Source organism: Grammomys surdaster, unplaced genomic scaffold (genome assembly GCF_004785775.1).
Source record: "Grammomys surdaster isolate TR1022 unplaced genomic scaffold, NIH_TR_1.0 125973, whole genome shotgun sequence".
In the NCBI taxonomy this organism is placed as follows: Eukaryota; Metazoa; Chordata; class Mammalia; order Rodentia; family Muridae; genus Grammomys; species Grammomys surdaster.
Genome location: NW_021620790.1, coordinates 4,388,469 through 4,408,159, shown reverse-complemented (window position 1 = coordinate 4,408,159; position 19,691 = coordinate 4,388,469). Strand labels below are relative to the sequence as shown.

The 19,691-nt window shown below is 37.3% G+C and overlaps 1 protein-coding gene and 1 non-coding gene across 4 annotated transcripts in view; one reads left to right on the top strand and one right to left on the bottom strand.

The window, feature by feature from the left end:
- LOC114609465 (contactin-associated protein like 5-3-like) overlaps positions 1–19,691 on the bottom strand; it is a 565,569-nt gene that overhangs the window by 483,494 nt on the left and 62,384 nt on the right. The window lies entirely within an intron of this gene.
- LOC114609474 lies at positions 1,051–1,184 on the top strand. The gene has a single exon (XR_003709514.1). It is a non-coding gene; the product is annotated as a small nucleolar RNA SNORA17 (small nucleolar RNA).

Below are 19,691 nucleotides of genomic sequence, written 5' to 3'. Positions count from 1 at the left end.
TGTGTGTGTGTGTGTGTGTGTGTGTGTGTGTGTGTGTGTGTGTGTGTTCAGGTACCTGTGGTGTCCAGAAGATGACACTGGAACCACTAGAGCTGGAATGACAGGCAGCTTTATGGCAAGGATTGTAGGAACTGAATTTGAGTCTCTTGGATGAGTAGCATGTACTCTTAAACACTGAGTCATCATCTCTTCAGTTCTATGGCTTCATTTTTTTGAACCATATGTCACGGTGGTATTATGCATCTGGTCTATAAGGCTACTTTCAATGATGGGGGAACAGTGTGAATTAACTAAGAGAGAGACAGTAGCTCCTGCTTGCCAATTCTTACCTCCAGAATCTTCAGTGGGCCTTCCCTGTCCTCAGGTAGAGTATGTGTGCCTATAACCTATTTCTATCTATGCACACAAACAATCTGCTTGCACCATTGCCCAAGGTTTTTTCCACAGGGAAATTCTTTACATTTTTCTCAGCTGTCTGATCATCGTGGCAAGTATTTTCATTCTTTGTTTCTGTCAGCTGGCTCTATAGCACAGCCCCATCCCTGATTTTACACAGTTCTGTGCTTCTTGCTAGGGTGATAAATGGCAAGTAAATTCACATCACTGTTAACGTATACATTATTGATTTTCAGTAAGACTATGCCTTTTCAACATGGTTTTTATACATTTTGAGAATGTTTTTATTTTTTTTCCTGGATATGCCTTTCAATAACTTGCTCATTTTTCTTTTTGTGTGGTACTTTCCATCATGATTTAAGTCTTTCAGGCTTTTTCCAAAGTTTCTAAACAATGCCTTCTGAAATAGCACACTGTGAATAACATTTGCTATTCTGTGACTCATCAATTAATTTTTCCCATTCTGCCCAAAATGAAGAAAATTTATGTCTTACTTTCATTTCTTCTACTTAGATGAATACCGTGAAAGAAGAATATTTGACTCATAATTCTTGGTTATTGTCTTTCATTTGGGTAGGTCAAGGAAAGAACTTAAAGCATCACACCCTGTATACATGTAATAATATATAATTATCATATTAAGACACTACATAAACTGACCCTAGAAACATTGCAAATGTGGCTGTTGTGTCATATATGTGTCAGGAAGTGGCAGAGAGAAGGGATGCTATGTCTACTTCAATATTCTGACCTTTGAACATTTCATTTATTTGGAGTAGTCTTACATTCTCTGAAGAGAAGAAAGCCTGATATGACCAAGAGTCTGGATCCAGGGGCCTGGACAGGGAGATAACCTGATACAACAACTAGTCTGCTGCCACACAGGTCTGGACAGAATCCCAGTGCAGGGTATGAAGCTGAGACTAGAAGGTCATAGAATATATATCAGTAGTATACCTGTAGGAATGAGCCCAAGAAAAATTACCTTTGCATAAGAACACATGGACAGTATTGATAAAGAAAGAACCTGAGATGGCCACCAGTCCTCTGTTTTGCAGGGCTAGGAAAGCAGACCAAGCCTGAGCTCACCACTGCCTGGTACCATAATGTACTAGCAAAGCATAGCACTCCTGAGATAACCCCAGACACTGGAGACCCAGGTGACACAAAGAGGAAAATCTAAGTGGTGGAGACATGGAAGAGAATGAGATGCAGATGTACATGGGCACATTGAAGAGCTGTTCAACAGGAGACTTGAAGGTTATGAGGAACAACATGATGTAAGTAGCCAGTGATATAACCTGGGATTGTGGTGGAGTCCCAACCTGTGCGGCCAGTGGGGGACACATCTGGGTCTGAGGTCTTACAGCAACAGTGATCTGTTACAACCAAAGACCAAGTAGAGATTCCTTGTCTGGGCTGATGCCTGGATGCAAGTTGATATCTGAGAAATGTAAAGAACTAATCCCAATCCCCAAGCTGATATGGGCAAAAGAGAAATGATTCCTCTCCTTGTCTCTTACCACCTATGGTAGGAAGGAAAGCTGGCCTCTAGGTCATCAGACCAGGAAAGTTGAGCCTGATCCTCACCTACTGAGGAAGCTAGGAGAGTGGGCCCCTTCCCTCACCTGGGCATCATAGTAGAGCTGACCCAGGATGGTTGCAGTTGAAGTGATTCCCAGGTTGTGAACATGGGTGAGCTAGCCATCTCTCTTATATGTTTTTCAGTGGCATTAGCAAGGGAGAGATGCCCTCCTTCCCTCCCACAGCTTTTCTCATCTATGGCAGGTGGCTACAGTGATGTCCCTGGGATCATGAGAGTGTGAAAACTAGCCATGATGCTTACTTGATGCAATATTCAGGTACTCAGGAGAACAGGCCTTGAACCGGTGCTGAGCTGGCCCTGTTGGAGAAGTTACCAGTGAACTGGACATAAGAATGTAAGAGCAGGAGAGCCAGAGGGTGGTGATGAAGACTGCAAGGGTGGAGAGCAGGTATGACTGGAGGTTAGTAGGATTGGGTATATGATGTGAAATTCACAACAAGTACATATAAAAATTAAAACAATTTAAATAAAACATGTTATAATAATATGATATTACATTATTAATGTGAAGTTATTAAGATGTAATAATCTAGTAATTATACACTAGAGAAAAATGAAAGTTTCTCAAAAGGATGCTGAATATTTCTTTAGGTGTTTCTTGGCCATTAGAGTTTCCTCAGTTGAGTACTCTTTATTAAGCTCTATACCCCATTTTTAATAGGGTTTTTTGGTTGACTGGAGTCTAATTTCTTGAGTTCTTTGTAAATATTAGATATTAGACCTCTATCAGATGTTGGATTGGTAAAGATCTTTTCTCAATCTGTTGGTTGCCATTTTGTCCTATTGACAGTGTCCTTTGCCTTACAGAAACTTTGCAATTTTATGATGTCCCATTTGTCAATTCTTGATCTTAGAGCATAAGCAATTGGTATTCTGTTCAGGAACTTTCCTCCTGTGCCCATGTATTCCAGGTTCTTCCCCATCTTCTCTTATATTAGTTTCAGTGTATCTAGTTTTATGTGGAGGGCCTTTATTGTGTGAGGTGCAATGTGTGCTTTGAGCTTTAGTAAACTTTCCTTTTTGTATGTGGGTGCCTTTGCATTTGGAGCATGGATGTTCAGAATTGAGAGTTCATCTTGGTAGATTTTTCCTTTGATGAGTATGAAGTGTCCTTCCTTATCTTTTTTTGATTACTTTTCTTTGAAAGTTGATTTTATTTGATGTTAGAATGGCTACTCCAGCTTGTATCTTGGGACCATTTGCTTGGAAATTGTTTTCCATCCTTTTACTCTGAGGTTGTGTCTGTCTTCGTCACTGAGGTGCATTTCCTGTAGGCAGCAAAATTCTGGGTCCTGTTTGTGTATCCAGTCTGACAGTCTGCTTCTTTTTACTGGAGAATTGAGGCCACTGATATTAAGAGATATTGAGGAAAAATGATTGTTGCTTCCTCTTATTTTTGTTATTAGAGGTAGAATTATATTTGTGTAGCTGTCTTCTTTGGGGTTGTTGGAAGATTACTTCCTTGCTTTTTCAAGGGTGTAGTTTCCTTCCTTGTGTTGGTGGTTTCCATCAATTTTCCTTTGAAGTGCTAGATATTGTGTATATTTGGTTTTGTCATGGAATATCATGGTTTCTCTCAATCTGTAGTGACTGAGAGTTTTCCTTGTTATAGTACACTGGGCTGGCATTTGTGTTCTCTTAGGGTCTGTATGATGGCAGTCCAGGCTCTTCTGGCTTTTATGGTCTCTGGTGAGAAGTCTGGTGTAATTCGTATAGTTCTGCATTTAAATTTTACATGACCTTCTTCCCTTACTGCTTTTAGCATTTTTTCTTTGTTTTATGTATTTGATGTTTTGATTATTATATGATGGGAAGTATTTCTTTTCTAGTCTAGTCTATATGGTGTTCTGTAGACTTCTTGTATTTTTATGGGCATCTTGTTCTTTAGGTTAGGGAAGTTTTCCTGCATAACTGTGTTGAAGATATTTACTGGCCCTTTAAGTTGGGAATCTTCACTCTTACCTATACCTATTATTCTTAGGTTTGGTCTTCTCATTGTGTTCTGGATTTTCTGGATGTTTTGGGTTAGGCGCTTTTTGTATTTTGCATTTTCTTTGACAGTTGTGTCAAAGTTTTTCATGATATCTTCTGCACATGAGATTCTCTCTTGTATCCTGTTGATGATGCTTGTGTCTATGATTCCTGATCTCTTTCCTAGGTTTTCTATCTCTAGGGTAGTCTCCCTTTGAGATTTCTTTATTATTTCTATTTCCATTTTTAGATCCCGGATGGTTTTGTTTAATTCCTTCACTGTGTTTTCTTGCAGTTCTTTAAGGGATTTTTGTGTTCCTCTTTAAGGGCTTTTACCTGTTTACCAGTATTCTCCTGAACTTCTTTATGGGAGTCGCTTATGTCCTTCTGAAAAATCTTAAAATCTTCTATCATCATCATGCAAAGTGATTTTAAATCGGAATCCTGCTTTTCTGGTGTGATGGGGTATCCAGGGCTTGCTATTGTCGGAGAACTGGATTCTGATGATGCCAAGTATCTTTGGTGTCTGTTGCTTATGTTCTTGCACTTGCCTTTTGCCATCTGGCTAACTCTAGTGTTAAGAAAAGGAGAACATGAATTTGAAAGAGGACAAAGAGAAACATGTTGGGAGTGTTTGGTGATAGGAACAGAAATTGGGAAATGATCTAATTTTATTATGATTTCAAAAACAAGAGAAATAATTAAAATAAAAAAGAGTAAAATAAAATGATCATTTCTCCCAACAAAAATTTAAAAATTCATATATTTTTCTATATATTTTTAAAGTTCACAACAAATATTAAGTCTTTTTTATTTTTTTTTCTATTCATAATTCCACATTGCCAACATGGGAGGGTTTTTTTTTATATAATTTACTCACTTTATATCCAAATTGTAGTCCCCTCCATCTTCTCCCAGTCACATCTTCCAACCCTCTTCCTCCACTTCCCCACTCATGGTGAATTTTTCTTCATTGTTCTCTCTATCTTCTTTGAAGTTAATTTTACCTTATGGATAAGTCAAGTATTCCGTTTTGGATCTTCCCAATTTGTTCCATGAACATGTCTTCCTAGGAATACCTACATTGATATTCTATCCATTGTCTCTAGACTGGTCCTATACTTAGCTAATCAAGAATCCCAGTGTAACACAGCAATGTAGACATACATACAGAAAGGGAAGAGGTAATGTGAAATGTGTTCATGCATGTGGAAAAAAAGATGAATGTTTTAGTTTAATTTTTTTGTCATTCTTATGTGCATCATGACCAAATTGACCAAAAACACCTTGTGAAAGGAGAGAGTCTAGTTTAGCTTATATTTTCAGGTCACAGTCAATTAATGAGGGAAGACAGGATAGGAGCTGAAGCAGAAACCATGAAATAATTCTGCTTACTGGCTTGTTACTGTTCATGCACAGTCTACTCCTTTATATAGCTTAGACTCATCTACCTAGGGATAGAGTTACCTACAATTGACTGGGCTCTATCACATCAATCCTCAGTCAAGACAATATCTCACAGACATGATGACAGGTCAATCTGATTGGAGTAATTCTTCTGATTATGTTCCTCTTCCCCCAATGACGCAAGGTTATGTCAAGTTGACAATAAAAATCACAAACACAATGGCTGGGCTGTGCATTCAATGTTTATAGTCCAGCATAAAAGAAGCCAGGTATTTGCATCAATCTTAAGCAGTATCAGGAAGAACTTAATAAAAGATGCAGTGGTTTTTGCCCTTCCCAGCCTTGAGCAGGCTGAATAAGACCTTGTTTATCACAATACACCTTGCCACAATAGGACATAGGTGGAGTCACTCACCTTGGCTGCACTGTACAACTTCTTACAGAAATTTAGAGGAGTAGACTGTCCACTGAGTTTGCCTTGTGACATAATCCAGCTGAAACAAAGAATGTGTTTGGTGGGCTTCCCCTATGTATACAAACAGTGCTGAATATCAAACTTTGAGCCTTGATCAGAGAACCTTGTCTTGGCCCCATATGTCTCTCATCCATCTATCTCTTTTACAATTCTAGCCCTCCTTTCAGGTGAATCCATTTCGTCTGTGGCCACAGGGCAGCTAAAGTGGTTCAAATGTCAGATCTAAAAGAGGGCACTATGTGCTCTAACTATGGTGAGTAATAGTATTCAGGAGTGCTGTGTACGTGCTGAGAAGTCAGGTAGAACAATATTGGAAATCTGTATCATTTCGACAAGGGGAGGCATCAAGGCCTGACACTATTACTGATGCTATGGAATGCTTACAAACAGAAGCCTAGCATACCTGGGCTCTGAAAGGCTCAACAAGCAGCTGAAAGAATCAGATGCAAATATTTACCCCCAAGCAATGAACAGAAAATGGTGACCCCTGTGGTTGAAAAGGGAAAAGCTGGAAGAAGCTGAAGAGGAGGGTAAACCTTTAGGAAGACCAGCTGTTTCATCTAACCTGGACCCTTGAGATCTCTCAGACACTGACCCACAAACCAGGCAGCCCACACCAGCTAGTATGAAACCCACAATAAATGTACAACAGAATACTGCCGGGTTTAGACTCACTCTCACTCGGAAAAGATTCACCTAACCTTCAAGAGACTTGTATCCCTAGTGAGTGGAGTGATCTAGTGGGTTGGTGGTGGGGGAATGGAAATATCCTCTTGAAGATGGGAGAATGGTGGAGCGGGAAGGAGGAGGTATGGTATGTGTAACAGTCAGAGAGTAGACTGGGAGAGGGATAACGTCTGGAGTGTAAAAACTGATTAAAGAATAAATAGGAATAAATAGCTTATCTGGAAAGCCATGGAATTTTTTCTCTAACTCAGGTAGAACACAAGTGGCAGACCAAAAGGATGATTCAACTCGAATCTACTATATTGGACCACTGATGTTACTGGGTTTACTTATAGAAGAATGGATGACTTAGGATAGTGTACAACTGAAAAACCCATCTAGCATAAACAATGGCTCCCAAAAATTGAATCCCTGGAACACTCTGCACAACGTTCAGACAGACTGGCAAACAAAGAATATCCATTCCCCTGGTCCTGCTACTGTTTATATAACTCTGGGGAGAGACCCTGTTAACTTTTTCAGTGTCAGCAGATATTTTAGCCTGATTAGTTTCATTTCCATTCTGAGTCTTAAGAAGTTCAGTTCTCTACTCAGGGGGTGGGTTTAAATTAGGAGAAACAGATACACAGCATCTTTATACAAACATTAATTTGTACCTCCAATTCATTAGTATATAATATATATGTGGTTTGTCCTTATGCTTCGGGTATGTTTTATATATCTTCAACTGTCCTTGTGATTATAAATATAGTCCACAACACTGTCAGATTGACTATAAAGATTTTAAGGTGTGTGTGGAACCTAATAAGGGATTCTTGACTTTGAAAGTGAGTAATACATTAATCTTATGGGCTTTGAATTTTCAAGGAAGGAGTGTTACAAAATGCAAGGCAGTCCCCACACCCTCTACTCTCTCAAGCTACTTTCCTGGAGATGATCTGTGATATGCAAAGAATCCCTGGACAGACTCTATCACTGTGACTCAAATCTCTTTATAAAATTTACCTACACCAGGTATTCTGTTGTAGTGTCAAAAGCTGACTACTATATCTTAGATTTCGGTAACAAATAAGATTACTTCAGAGGTGATAATTCCCAGAGCTGCTTTATTTGTTTTTTGTACTTTTTTGGTATTCTGATGACATAGGCAGGACTAAGTGATTTTAGATGCATTCTCTTCATGATCTTTTTTCTCTTCTGGACAAATCAAATCCCAAAATGAGATGGCTAGAGAAATTAGAATTTAATGTAGGGATTGCCTCTTCAGTCCCTTTTTCTTTCTATAACAAAGCTGGGGGATATTGCTCTACATTCTCTTCCAACTCCCTTCTCAGTATTGAAAATATGAAGAATTTCATCTGAAAATAATAATAATAAGCAAACAAGCAAACAAAAAACAAAAGCAAAAAAGCAGGAAAACCAACCAACCAAAAGACAACAACAAAAACTATGCATGACTCTGTAGAATCCATCCCTACACTCTACATGCAAGAATACAGTAACATGTAAATATTTGTGAGAAAACTCTTCCTTTCAGTCATAAGCAACAGTTTTTACCTGAATTATATATGGTTTCATAAACACTTGAGCTTTGCAATCAAGGCTTTATGGAGCAGCAGAAGCTACATGGGGCCTGAATGTCCTTAGTATAGTTTTGAAATGACTTATTTGAATAATAGGAAATATGTGAGGAATAATTTACAAAATGAAGTGTGATACTTTGCAGACTTCTGGGGAGATTGGTGTAGAATATGTGTTCTTGACTATGAAAGAATGTAAAGCATTCGTTCTGTGGGCTTTGAATTCACAAGGAAAGTGTTTTTAAAAAGCACAAGGCTGACCTTGCATCCTCTATTTGCTCAGACCATGTTCCTGCTAGTCTTCTGCCTTATCTGCAATTCGACAAGATGTATTGAAGCATGGAAAAGACAGGTCTATGGCCACATCTATAAGAGCGTACCTGTAGTGGGTTACTTGAGGTTAGAAAGCTCCCACTATCTTTAGTCAGCACCTTTCCAGGCTGGACCCCCAGACAGAATCAAATGGAGAAACCAGCTGAGTGCCAGCATTCATCATTCTCTGGTTCCAATAAGTGGATTCAACCAGCTGCCTTCTGCTTCTAATGCTCTACTTTCAGCTCTGATAGACATTTTTTCAAAGTATATGCTAAAAGAAATCATTTCTTTCTAGAGTTTCAGTTTTTAGGCATTTTGTCAAAACAAACAAAAAGGTAACTAATAGAGAGTTCACTACAAAAGGAAGAGTTTTTTTGTTTTGTTTTGTTTTTTGGTTTTTTGTTTTTTTTTTCACAAGTATTAGAGAAAAGGTATGTGGCTAGACATATTGATTGTATTGTGTGGAGTTCCTATAGGTGATTACAAGGTTTTCCTCACTCAGCTATAACAGTCCACTAATTGCTACAGTTACAACACAAACTCTTTCTTTCTCTCTTCCTTTCTCTCTCCCTCCCTCCCTCCCTTCCTCCCTCCCTCCCTCCCTGCCCCTCTGCCCCACACACCAGAAACTCAGCAAAAACTGGATACAATTTCCATTTTGCTAGCTTGAGAATGTTGAGACAGAGATTTAAAGAAAGCCAGTGAAAAGAATAAACAAGTTAATGGAATTAATCATCTGGGAATTTGGGATCCTATAGACCCTCTAACTGTCCTAGGATAGAACATCTGTCAAACTCTGAGGTCATTCCCAATGTGGTGCTATTTCAGGGAAAGTGTCCTGTGACAATGGAGGTAAGTTAACTCCAACTTTTGGTAGCTCCTATTAATTATCCGAAATTATTGGCACAAATTATTGGCATATGGAAACTATGTAAATTATGTGAAGGTTCAGGAGAGATGAGTGGCCACTTGGCAAAGATCTGCCAGACAAAGCGATCACTACTTTCTATGTAAGACCATCAGTGGTGATAGCCGTCCTTATGCCTCATCCAGTCTCAGGTTCCAGATGGAAATGAGTGTGACTAGCTCCAAGCTCTAAATTATTAAACACAATTTAGGTTCTCCCTGACTCTAACAGAAACTGCATATAATTATTATTATAACATCTCCCACATGATATTTTATTCAGGATTTAAATAAAACAACAGTCCTTGTAATTCAAACCATGTAATGTTTACAGAAGCACGGATGTTAAGCCACAGAACTGAAGGAAGTAGAAGCACAAGGGGCAAATCTCAGACTAAACAATGTGCTATATTGCTTTTGTTTTAGTGTGTAAGTATGTGTGTGTGTGTGTGTGTCTAAACTAACAGGAGAGGAAGTCCCATCTGTGACTGTTTTGGTAAGGGTTTTACTGCTGTGAACAGACACCATGACCAAGGTAACTCTTATAAGGACAAAATTTAATTGGGTCTGGCTTACAGTTTCAGAGATTCAGTCCATTATCATCAAGGCAGGAAGCCTGTCAGCATCCTGGCAGGCATGGTGCAGGCAGAACTGAGAGTAATTGTGTTCAAAGTAAGTTTCTGCATTAGAACTAGATGGTGGCAATTATGCACAGAAATACTAGAACCCTGTAAAACATCCACTCCCACTAAACTTAGATATAAGGAGAGAATGCTTTGAGGTAGATTCCAGCAAACCCAGAGAAGTCATGGATCTTGGAAAAAATATTGAAGATGATAAATCACTGCTTATTCTTGTGAAGGTTATTTTATTTAGAAAAAAATGCACACAGAGAAGATAATTTGAAGTTAAACGGAAGAGGAGGACTTTTACTGACAAAGGAAATTAAATGTTATTTGTCTTCAAGTCTTTATTCAAATTAGAGGAATCATGTAACTGGAGAGATGTCTCGGTCAATCAAGTATGTCACACAAATTTGAGCACTTGAGTTCAGACCCCAGACCCATATAAGAAACAGCTTCAGTCATGAGTACCTGTAATCTCATCTAGAGTGAGCAGACAGGATCAGTAGGGGTTGTTTTTCAGCCTGGCAAGAAGAATCTATAAGCTTCAGGGATCAGGGATATACTTTGATTAATAATCATACAATAAAGTACAATTGAGAAATATACCCAATGTTGATCTCTGATTTCAACATGCACATACATATGTTCAGATATATGTACAGATAAATATATGTGTTAATATGCACATGAACACTGATAAACACACAAGGATCCTGGAGAAATAGATTGGAACACAAAGGAGACCTGTCAAAGTGCCATGGAGGATGGGACAATCTCAAAGGTTGTCAAAGAAAGTTGTATCTTTCCTGAAGTCTAGATATACAGAAAAATCTATTTTACTTTCAAAATGGTATTTTCAAAAAAGCTTATTTTTTTTCATATTAGCCATAAAGGTAAGCAACTGCTTAGCATTTGTCTGCCTAATTTGTGTAGAATGACCACAAAAGCTAGTCTTTGTCTCCTGAAGTACATTCATGTAGACTAGATTCAGTACCCCATTTCACCTAACTATGGGTACAGGGAGCAAAGAGCTTAGTCATTTCTACTGTTTTTCCCTTCTTTCCTACTTGATGTTTCCTCTGATCTTAATGTTTTGTGTATAATCAGTTATGCTTTTAGTATAGCACCAGTAATTACTTTTTTAGGTGATACACAAAGGCCTTTGGAAAACTTATGAGATTTCACAAGACACTCTAAGGAAGCATCTAAATGCAAAATTAAATAAAGCAATTTGGTCACAAATTTCCAAAGTCTTCTGTTCTCTAGTTATAATGTCTGTCAACACTGATGCTTATTTATAAATTCCCAAAAATCTTAAAACAGAAATGTAAAACTTGACAGAGGGCCTACCTATGCTGGAGCAATGATAATTGCAATCATTTTTGTTGACAGCTTACCATTTATACCTAATTGCCGTGCTTCAAAACTACATTATGTATATCATTAGGTATGTGTCTAATTTTTCACATCTCCATGCTCACTTTGTATAGTTTGTTGCTTCTGTGTTATGGATAATTGATCTTTAAAAAGAAGAGAGAGAGATGGTGCCAGCAAACGCCATGCCAAATAGAATTATATTATGCAGCAGCATCTGCCTTTAAAAAGTTGCTGAGGATAAAGAGGTAGTCACACAACAAAGTACTTATAAAGAAAGGATGAGTCTTGAGTTCAAATCCAAGCACATAGAAAAAGCATGGCATGTTTGTGTGTGTCTGTAACACTGGTTCAGAAAAAAACAAGGACAGGAGGACTGTAGAAAACTAGTTAAAATGCAGAGTGATTTAAGACACCCAGTGTGATTTTAAACTCGCATATGAATACAAACACATATTCTTAGTCATTAATCCTCTCTCTCTCTCTCTCTCTCTCTCTCTCTCTCTCTCACACACACACACACACACACACACACACACACTCATATACGTGTTTGCATTAAAGATCATCTTGGTCCTCTTTATTGACATAGTTAAGTCCTTGTCTGTGAAATGTCATTAACATCACAGAATGCCACCTGAAAGTTCTGGAAGAAAACCTACAGTCCCTTTGTCCAAGCCTTTTATTTCCCAGGGGGAGAAAAGAAGATTACAATGAGGGTAAATAATTTTAAAATTTTCCAAACAGTTGGGCAAGGAGAAAACTGGCACAAAATTTCAATTGATAATCCTACTGAGAAAGATCAGGGACTGGAAAACTGTGACCTAGAGGCAAAATATCACCTGCTATCTATGTTTTCAATGGGAATTTTGCTGTGGTGGTCATGTACTTATACATTTACATACTGTGTAGTTTGCTGATCTAACAGAAAATTGAAGTAACTGTGACAGAAAACATATGGCCTAAAAAGCGAAGATTTTTCATTGTTTAGCCCTTTGCAGAAGATTTTCTGATCTCTGCTTAAGCAACCAAACCTCTCAAATATCAACCAACCAGACCCCCAGACCTATCATAGACTAAACTACCAACCAAAGAGTATGAATAGAGGGACTCAAGGCTCCAGCTGCATATGTAGCAGAGGATAACCTTATCTGGGGTCAATGGGAGAAGAGGCCCATGATCCTATGAAGGCTTGATTCCTCAGTGTAGGGGAATTCTAGGGAGGTGAGTTTGGAGTGTGTGGGTAGGTGGGGAGCACCCTCATAGAAGCAAGAAGTGGAGGGGATGGATTAGGGAGTTTGCAGAGGGGAAACCAGGAGAGGGGATAACACTTGCAATGTAAATAAATAAAATAGCCAAGAAAAAAAGAAGAAAGAATAAAAGAATACCTCCTAATCCCAACTAGCAAAGGAGGCTACCTGTAACCTTTCTATTATCAAGTGAATAGAATCAATAAACACCAAACTACTATGTTTGAATCTCTGAAGCAATGCCAATACATACACATACACATACGTATACACACACGTCTGTCTTTCTTTCAGGCTGGGATTGCTAAGCACCTGTCTCTTTCTTTCATCATACAGAAATAAAGAATTTTGGTTTTTATGTTTTATAAAGAAGAAATATTTGAGGTTTAGAAGATAACTTGATTTACAAAATGCTTGTATGAGGGTTTATTATCTGTAGCTTGGCAGTGCATACCTGTCCCAATGATATGGAGATGAAGACAGAAAAGATCCTTGTAGATGGTTGGCCATCTTGACATCTGAATTAGCAAGCTCCAGGTTCAGAGAGACATCCCATTTCAAAGAATAAAGTAAAGAGGTATTGCAGAAAGCATGTGATATTGACTTTTGGCATCCATGAGCCCATGTTCACATGTGTAAATACATACAAATCACACATACACATAACTATAAGAAAGATATGTGAGTATTGAAATATAAAATTTTTCTGAGTCAGAAGACATTATTATTCCATTTATAATGCATAAGTAATCTGTTACCCACACACATAGCTTGCCAAACCTGAAACATAATGCTTAGATTTATCTTCACAATGAGGGAATGTGTCATGTGTTTTCTGAAGTGTGATAAGAGGAATTGTACATGACATGTAAACATCACTATCACAAACAGTTTAATAATGGACATTAAAAATTATGTACAATATCAACATCTTCAATCATCCATGATAGGATGATGCTCTTCAAAATAGGCATGGAATCATAAGAAAAATCCAAACCAGTTAATGTCAAGTGGAGAGGAAACATGTAATCTTGTGCAATATAAAAGGTACAAATTCTCCTGGATTCTTCAGTGCAGTAGCTCATCACATTGCTGAGAGTCCATGGAGTTTTGTATTTCCCCATACTGATTTTCTCCATGTTTCCTAGGTTGCCCATATTGATGCCATGGCAATGTCTAATAGAATAAAATTAGGTGATTATTTCCCTAAAAATTTCTTTAAACAGTTCAATGGAAGTTCATCACAATGCTTTACCAGTTTTAAGCTACTGGACCTATGGCCTTAAAGGGAAAAATGACATATGGAACTCTCATCCTGATAAACTCAAGTTAGCTCAAAAGCAATGTGGCCAACAACTATAACTGAAACTCCTAAACCATGAGCAAAAACAAAGCTTACATCTTAACAAGATGATCCTTAACGATATTTATAGTGTCTTCAGTTTTGTTGTTGTTAGTTTTATGTTTTTTAGAGGGTGTTTGTTTGTGTAGTCCAGGCTAGGTACCTCATGAACTTCTGAGACTCTTCTGTCTCTGCTTCCTATCCTACTAAATGTGCAGAGGGATTATTTACTATCACTTGCATATTTGCCTCTATGTGGGTTCTAGGTATCTAAAGTTTTGTTCTCTGCCTTGTGTGACAAGTACATTGTCCACCAAGCCATCTATGTATCATTCAATGTAGGTATTATTAGTAATATTATCTTCAATTTATGGAAGACAAAACTGAGGTACAGGGATAATGAATGACTTCTGTAAGTGAGATGACTACATCCATGGTAGAGTTGAGTGATTTTGACCGTCAGTAACTATTAAGTAGTATGCACAGTATGCGTATTCACTGTGCTATCCATGTAGGCCCAGCATAGGCATCAGCTGGTTCCATTCACTCGGTGTTCAATTTGTCATTGACCTAGTGTTGATAACTCTTTTATCAAAGTATGTCTTCCAGAAAAGCACACTCTCTGAAGTCTAGCCCATTGATCATATCTAGAGTCCTAAAGAACGTCCTTGCATTCCATTTCTACCTTTTCCTCTTGTATTAATTTTCTCCTTCCAACATTCCTTATGTAGCCCTATACTTTCTAGAGGTCAAACTATCTATTTAGAGCCCTTTTAAGTTTAATCATGAGAGCTTATATCTCCTAATCCAATTTCATGATAAAGTCACTGATCATGGAAATATTCTCCACAGAGTTGCATCACATTAGCTGTTATGAATTTACCTTCTCATCAGTCTTCCCTTAGAAGCACCTTGCAGTTGATCCCATTTTCTGTGTAAGGTGGAAAAAAATGGGATGCTCACTATCTCTAATGTAGCATAACACCCCTCATTCATAAGAGACCCAGCTGTATCTCTATAAATTTTTAAGAACTTCATCATAGAAATAAATAATTGTTTACCAGTCATTTATTCTTTTCTCTCAGAAGTCCATTTATTGGTTTTATGTTGCTTTCAGTTTCTGAATACTGATAATTGTAATTTTGAGGGGATTGATTGTTAATCTCTCTGTCTCTGTCTCTGTCTCTGTCACTGTCTCTGTCACTGTCTCTCTCTCTCTTTCTTGCTCTCTCTCTCTCTCTCTCTCTCTCTCTCTCTCACACACACACACACACACACACAAACACACACATACATACACACACACACATGCAACTTGATCACTTGATGTAGCATTTGATTTTATGTATATATTAATGTACTGACATACAGATTCTATTGAGAATATTAGAGGAATAATGTGGCATTTGAAAACTCCTAAAAGCTTAATAGAATTTGAATTGCAGTTGTAGAAAGTGCTGAGAGGGGTCCTGAGTGTAAAAAGGAAGGTCAGGTTGGGTCATTACCTCTGCCTTTAAATGTCTAAAATCTACAAAATGGACTAGATGCATTCAGCATTGTCCAAAAACTGCAGAGCAAAGATGAGGAATGTCAGGTACAGGGGAAGGAGTGCCTTAGCCTAAGTAAAATAAAATTGGTACAATTAGTCCTCTCAGAGAAGGAAGTGGTTTGCTTCTGAGAATATTAGAGTTGTCTTATGAACAATTTCTAAGAGACGTTTGAATGGCCATCTGTCAAGTATATTGTAGAGCAAATGAATGTATTCATCAAACAAGAGCAGTGTTTTCCGGATGGGTCTACTCAGTGCAATCATGTGGTAAATTTGTGTAATATTTTATCCCTAAATTCCATTCCAGAAACTGATTTGGGAGGTATGAAATGACGTTATATTTCATGTCTTAATGTTTCCAATCTGATTGTTATATAGAGTCAAGAAAACCATCACTTGGTTAAGACAACTCTATCCTATTGCTTATTCAAAGCCAGTGTCTTAATGGAGTTTCTATTGCTATGAAAAATCATTATGGCCATAAGCAACTTGGAGAAGAAAGGCTATATTTTACTTTATATATTACAAACTATCACAGAAGTCAGGGCAGAAACACAAAGCCGGAATTTAGGACTAACTAATCTCAACTCTAAATGAAAATCAAATATTTAGGATCACACACACATAATATATATTAACACATAGATATATCTCAACACACATATACATAAATACACACACATCCATATATATATATATATATATATATATGCATATACATGATCATGCCATTTAGTATAAGTGGAATTATTACAATCTGCTGTTAAGTATATTGGCAAAAGACAAAATGGAGCAAAATGATGAAACTTATAACTCAAGTTTCTCAGAGGTTTTGACCTTGAACGATGCCTTAACTATCCTAAAATCCAGTGTTTTTATATGTAAACTCTGGATAAGTGTGGAACCCATACATCCATAAGGTAGTATTGCTAGACCATGTGTTAGGTAATTCATAACAAAACCATCAGCATCATTCTAAGTTGGTATTTCCTAAAGTATCTTCAGGTAAAGCACAGGGATTAAAAAAAAAAAAAACTCTGACAACGTTCCTGTATAATGTATTCATAAGTAGACATTAGACTACAATGAGGTAGGTAAGCATTTAGAATATATTAGAAATTTGTTACTCCACTAATCTTGGATTATGTGTGTATTTTTATTTTAATAATGCATTTGGAAACCTAACAACCTCGTGTACACAGAAATCTTTGTTCTAACAATACACATAGTAGCATATGGCCCAGGCTGCATTAGTTACATGAACACCAAACTTTGAACAGTGTCTGCTCTAACAACCACCAAGTATTCTTCATGAAACATTTCAAATGAAATGTATTCCAGATCAAACCCAGTTGAGGAAAGAATAAGGACTATCTACTCTATAATGGGTTTAAATACAGAAATAGCAATGTAAACAACTAGAGAAAATCCTATTTTGACCATGCCTAATTGGACATACATACTACTAAAATCAGGTGCCTTACAAGAAAGTACAAGCACAGTGCATAAGGCTTACATAATTCAAGCCTGCAGAAAACGAAGGTAATTAAAATTATGTGTCTTGCAACTGTCTTTCTTGACTAGGTTTCCACAAAAGAAGCCCTGCAAAGAATCTGAGGCCCAAGAGTACTCTCCTGCTCAGATGCCATCCTGCTGCATGCAATTTATTTCTGAAACTTGCTTTGCTTTTGTGTTGTTTCTTTGCTGCTTTGAAATCCAAGTGACTTTATACTGATTATTTGAGTAAGATGCCAAAACATGAAAATACCTAGTCTAGACAACAATCAAGGACAACACAAATGACATTTGCTTTATGTTATTAAGCTCTACAGGTTGTGTATAAAATGCATTTGTTAATATCCACTAAAATCTAAGTCAGGTTAATTTCAATGAATGCTGAATGCAACGTACTTGTCAGTAGGATTTCTTATACTTGGCACCCATAAAGCTGATCTTATTTTACTGATTCTCTTCTTTTTTCCTGCTCATCATCTTAAAGCTTGTCTTTAACAACATTGACATATTGGCAGCCAAAATACATGGCTTGAAGCTGAAAATGGACCCCCAGATAGAGTTATCAAATTAACAGGCTGGCAAGCCAAAAAACAGGTAAGATTCTGTACAGAGCCTTACCAACCTAAGACAGAAGTTCACTGCATTTGATAGTACATATTTCACAATGGGTAAGGAAGGCATTCTTATCAGAATGACCTAAGACAGTGTCAGTGTTTTTAATGAAATAAAAAAGGGGGAGAGGAGGAGAGCTTTTGAGGCTGCTTGGCAAGAATTTGGCATGAGCTCAGGACAAGGAAATGGTCTGCTTGGCAGGAATATGAAAGTGGCCAAGGACAAGGAAATAGGCTTCAGGCAGGAATCTGACATTAGGCTAGAACAAAAAAGTAACTTCAGGAAGGAATTTAAATATTAGGCTAGAACAAGGAAGTAGGCTTCAGACATAAAAATATCTGTGGGCTAGGACAGGGAAGTAGGTTCAGATATTTTGGTCATCCCAATTTAAGCCTTTAGAAACAGTGATCATGGGAGTGTTCCTGAAATTTTGTTTATTGCCTTGCTTGTTCTTTGACTATTTGTGTTTATTGTCTTGCTTGTTTCTTTACTATTTGCATCTATTGTATTGCTAATTCCTCAACCTAGAACTGACCTTAATATTGGCATGTAATTAAAATCATTTATAAGCAAATAGGAGAAGATGGGATGGAATAGGGGGGTCCTAGGGAGGGGAAATGGGTAAGGGGATGAGATCTGAAATGTATATAAACAAGGCATCCAATTAAAGAAAAAAGAAGTTGCAGTTTTCTAAATAACTCTCATTGTCTGGTTCTTACCAGATAATTAGTGCATTGTTAGGTGCCTGAAGACACATGTACATTTTGTACAAAGACATGTCGTACAGAAGCAGGCTAGACTAATAGTAGTTGTTACTGAATCCTGGGTCTGAGATTTTCTGTTTTCTGGAACCACAAGTGATAGAGATTACTTAGCTAACTTATCCAAATAGTTACAGTCAATGCAAGTAAACTTCATAGATCTTGGTTGTATGTTACCTACTCTGATATAGTAGGCCAAAGTAGAAATGTAAAAAATATGTAATATAGCATATATTATCATATATAAGAAACATGTTCAATACATTATATAACACATAATAAATTATATATATATATATATATATATATATATATATATATATATATATATAATAGCATTGTAAAGTGTTGAAATATAGACTTAATTAACAGTCTGTTCGGAGACCCAATTAAGGGAGACAACTTCAGAAATATGCATCTTAAATCACAGAAGATTGGATGTCAGACATGGATTCTAATTTGGAACCCAAGATTCTAAACTCATTTCATAAATAGCTGTGATTCCCAAGACCTGAGAGGCTGCTCAGAAGAGTACTCAAAGATAGAACAATAACAGATCCTATGGAGAGAAAGTTTGGTAAAAAGAAAACCTGGAGACCAGCTATACCAGTACACTTCTGTCTCCTAGTGTGATATTTATCTTAGGATACAGCACAAATTCCTGGGGTTGACCAGAAGGTTCTGTTTATAAGTCCCAGCCTAGCTCATCCCATATCTTAATTGCAAGACCTTTACCCACAAAGGCCCAGTCACTCCACAATTATATGAGTGTCAGTTATTATCTTCCTGAATCATTTTCATAGAAACTCTATAGGAGGTCAGCCACATTCACCTTCTTGTCACTGCCTTTTGTTAGGGTTTAAGGTATGTTTGATCCTTTTCACAAAATCTCACGTGTATATCTTCTGACTACTTCCTGCATCCTATTTCCTTACTGCTGACATGGAGCATAATACCTTACAAGAACTTGATGTTCAGTTGCAACTTTTAGAGAGAATTGAATATACTTATTCACATCAAAATAATGACATGTTGCATTTCAGAAAGTAGAATGTCTGGGAAATCATCTCCAAATATATATGTACATATTTGTGTGTGTGCATATATGCCCCTTGAAAGTACATGCTGAGATTCTCATTGTAAAACTGAACCTTTTGTGGTTAATTACATCTTGATGGAAAAGGGCACATGATGAAATTCTCATAAAAATAGAAAAATAATTCCTGACTTTTACTTACTTCTTCTCCAGTCTATGAGTTCAAGCACTGATCACATACACACACACACACACACACACACACACACACACACACACACAC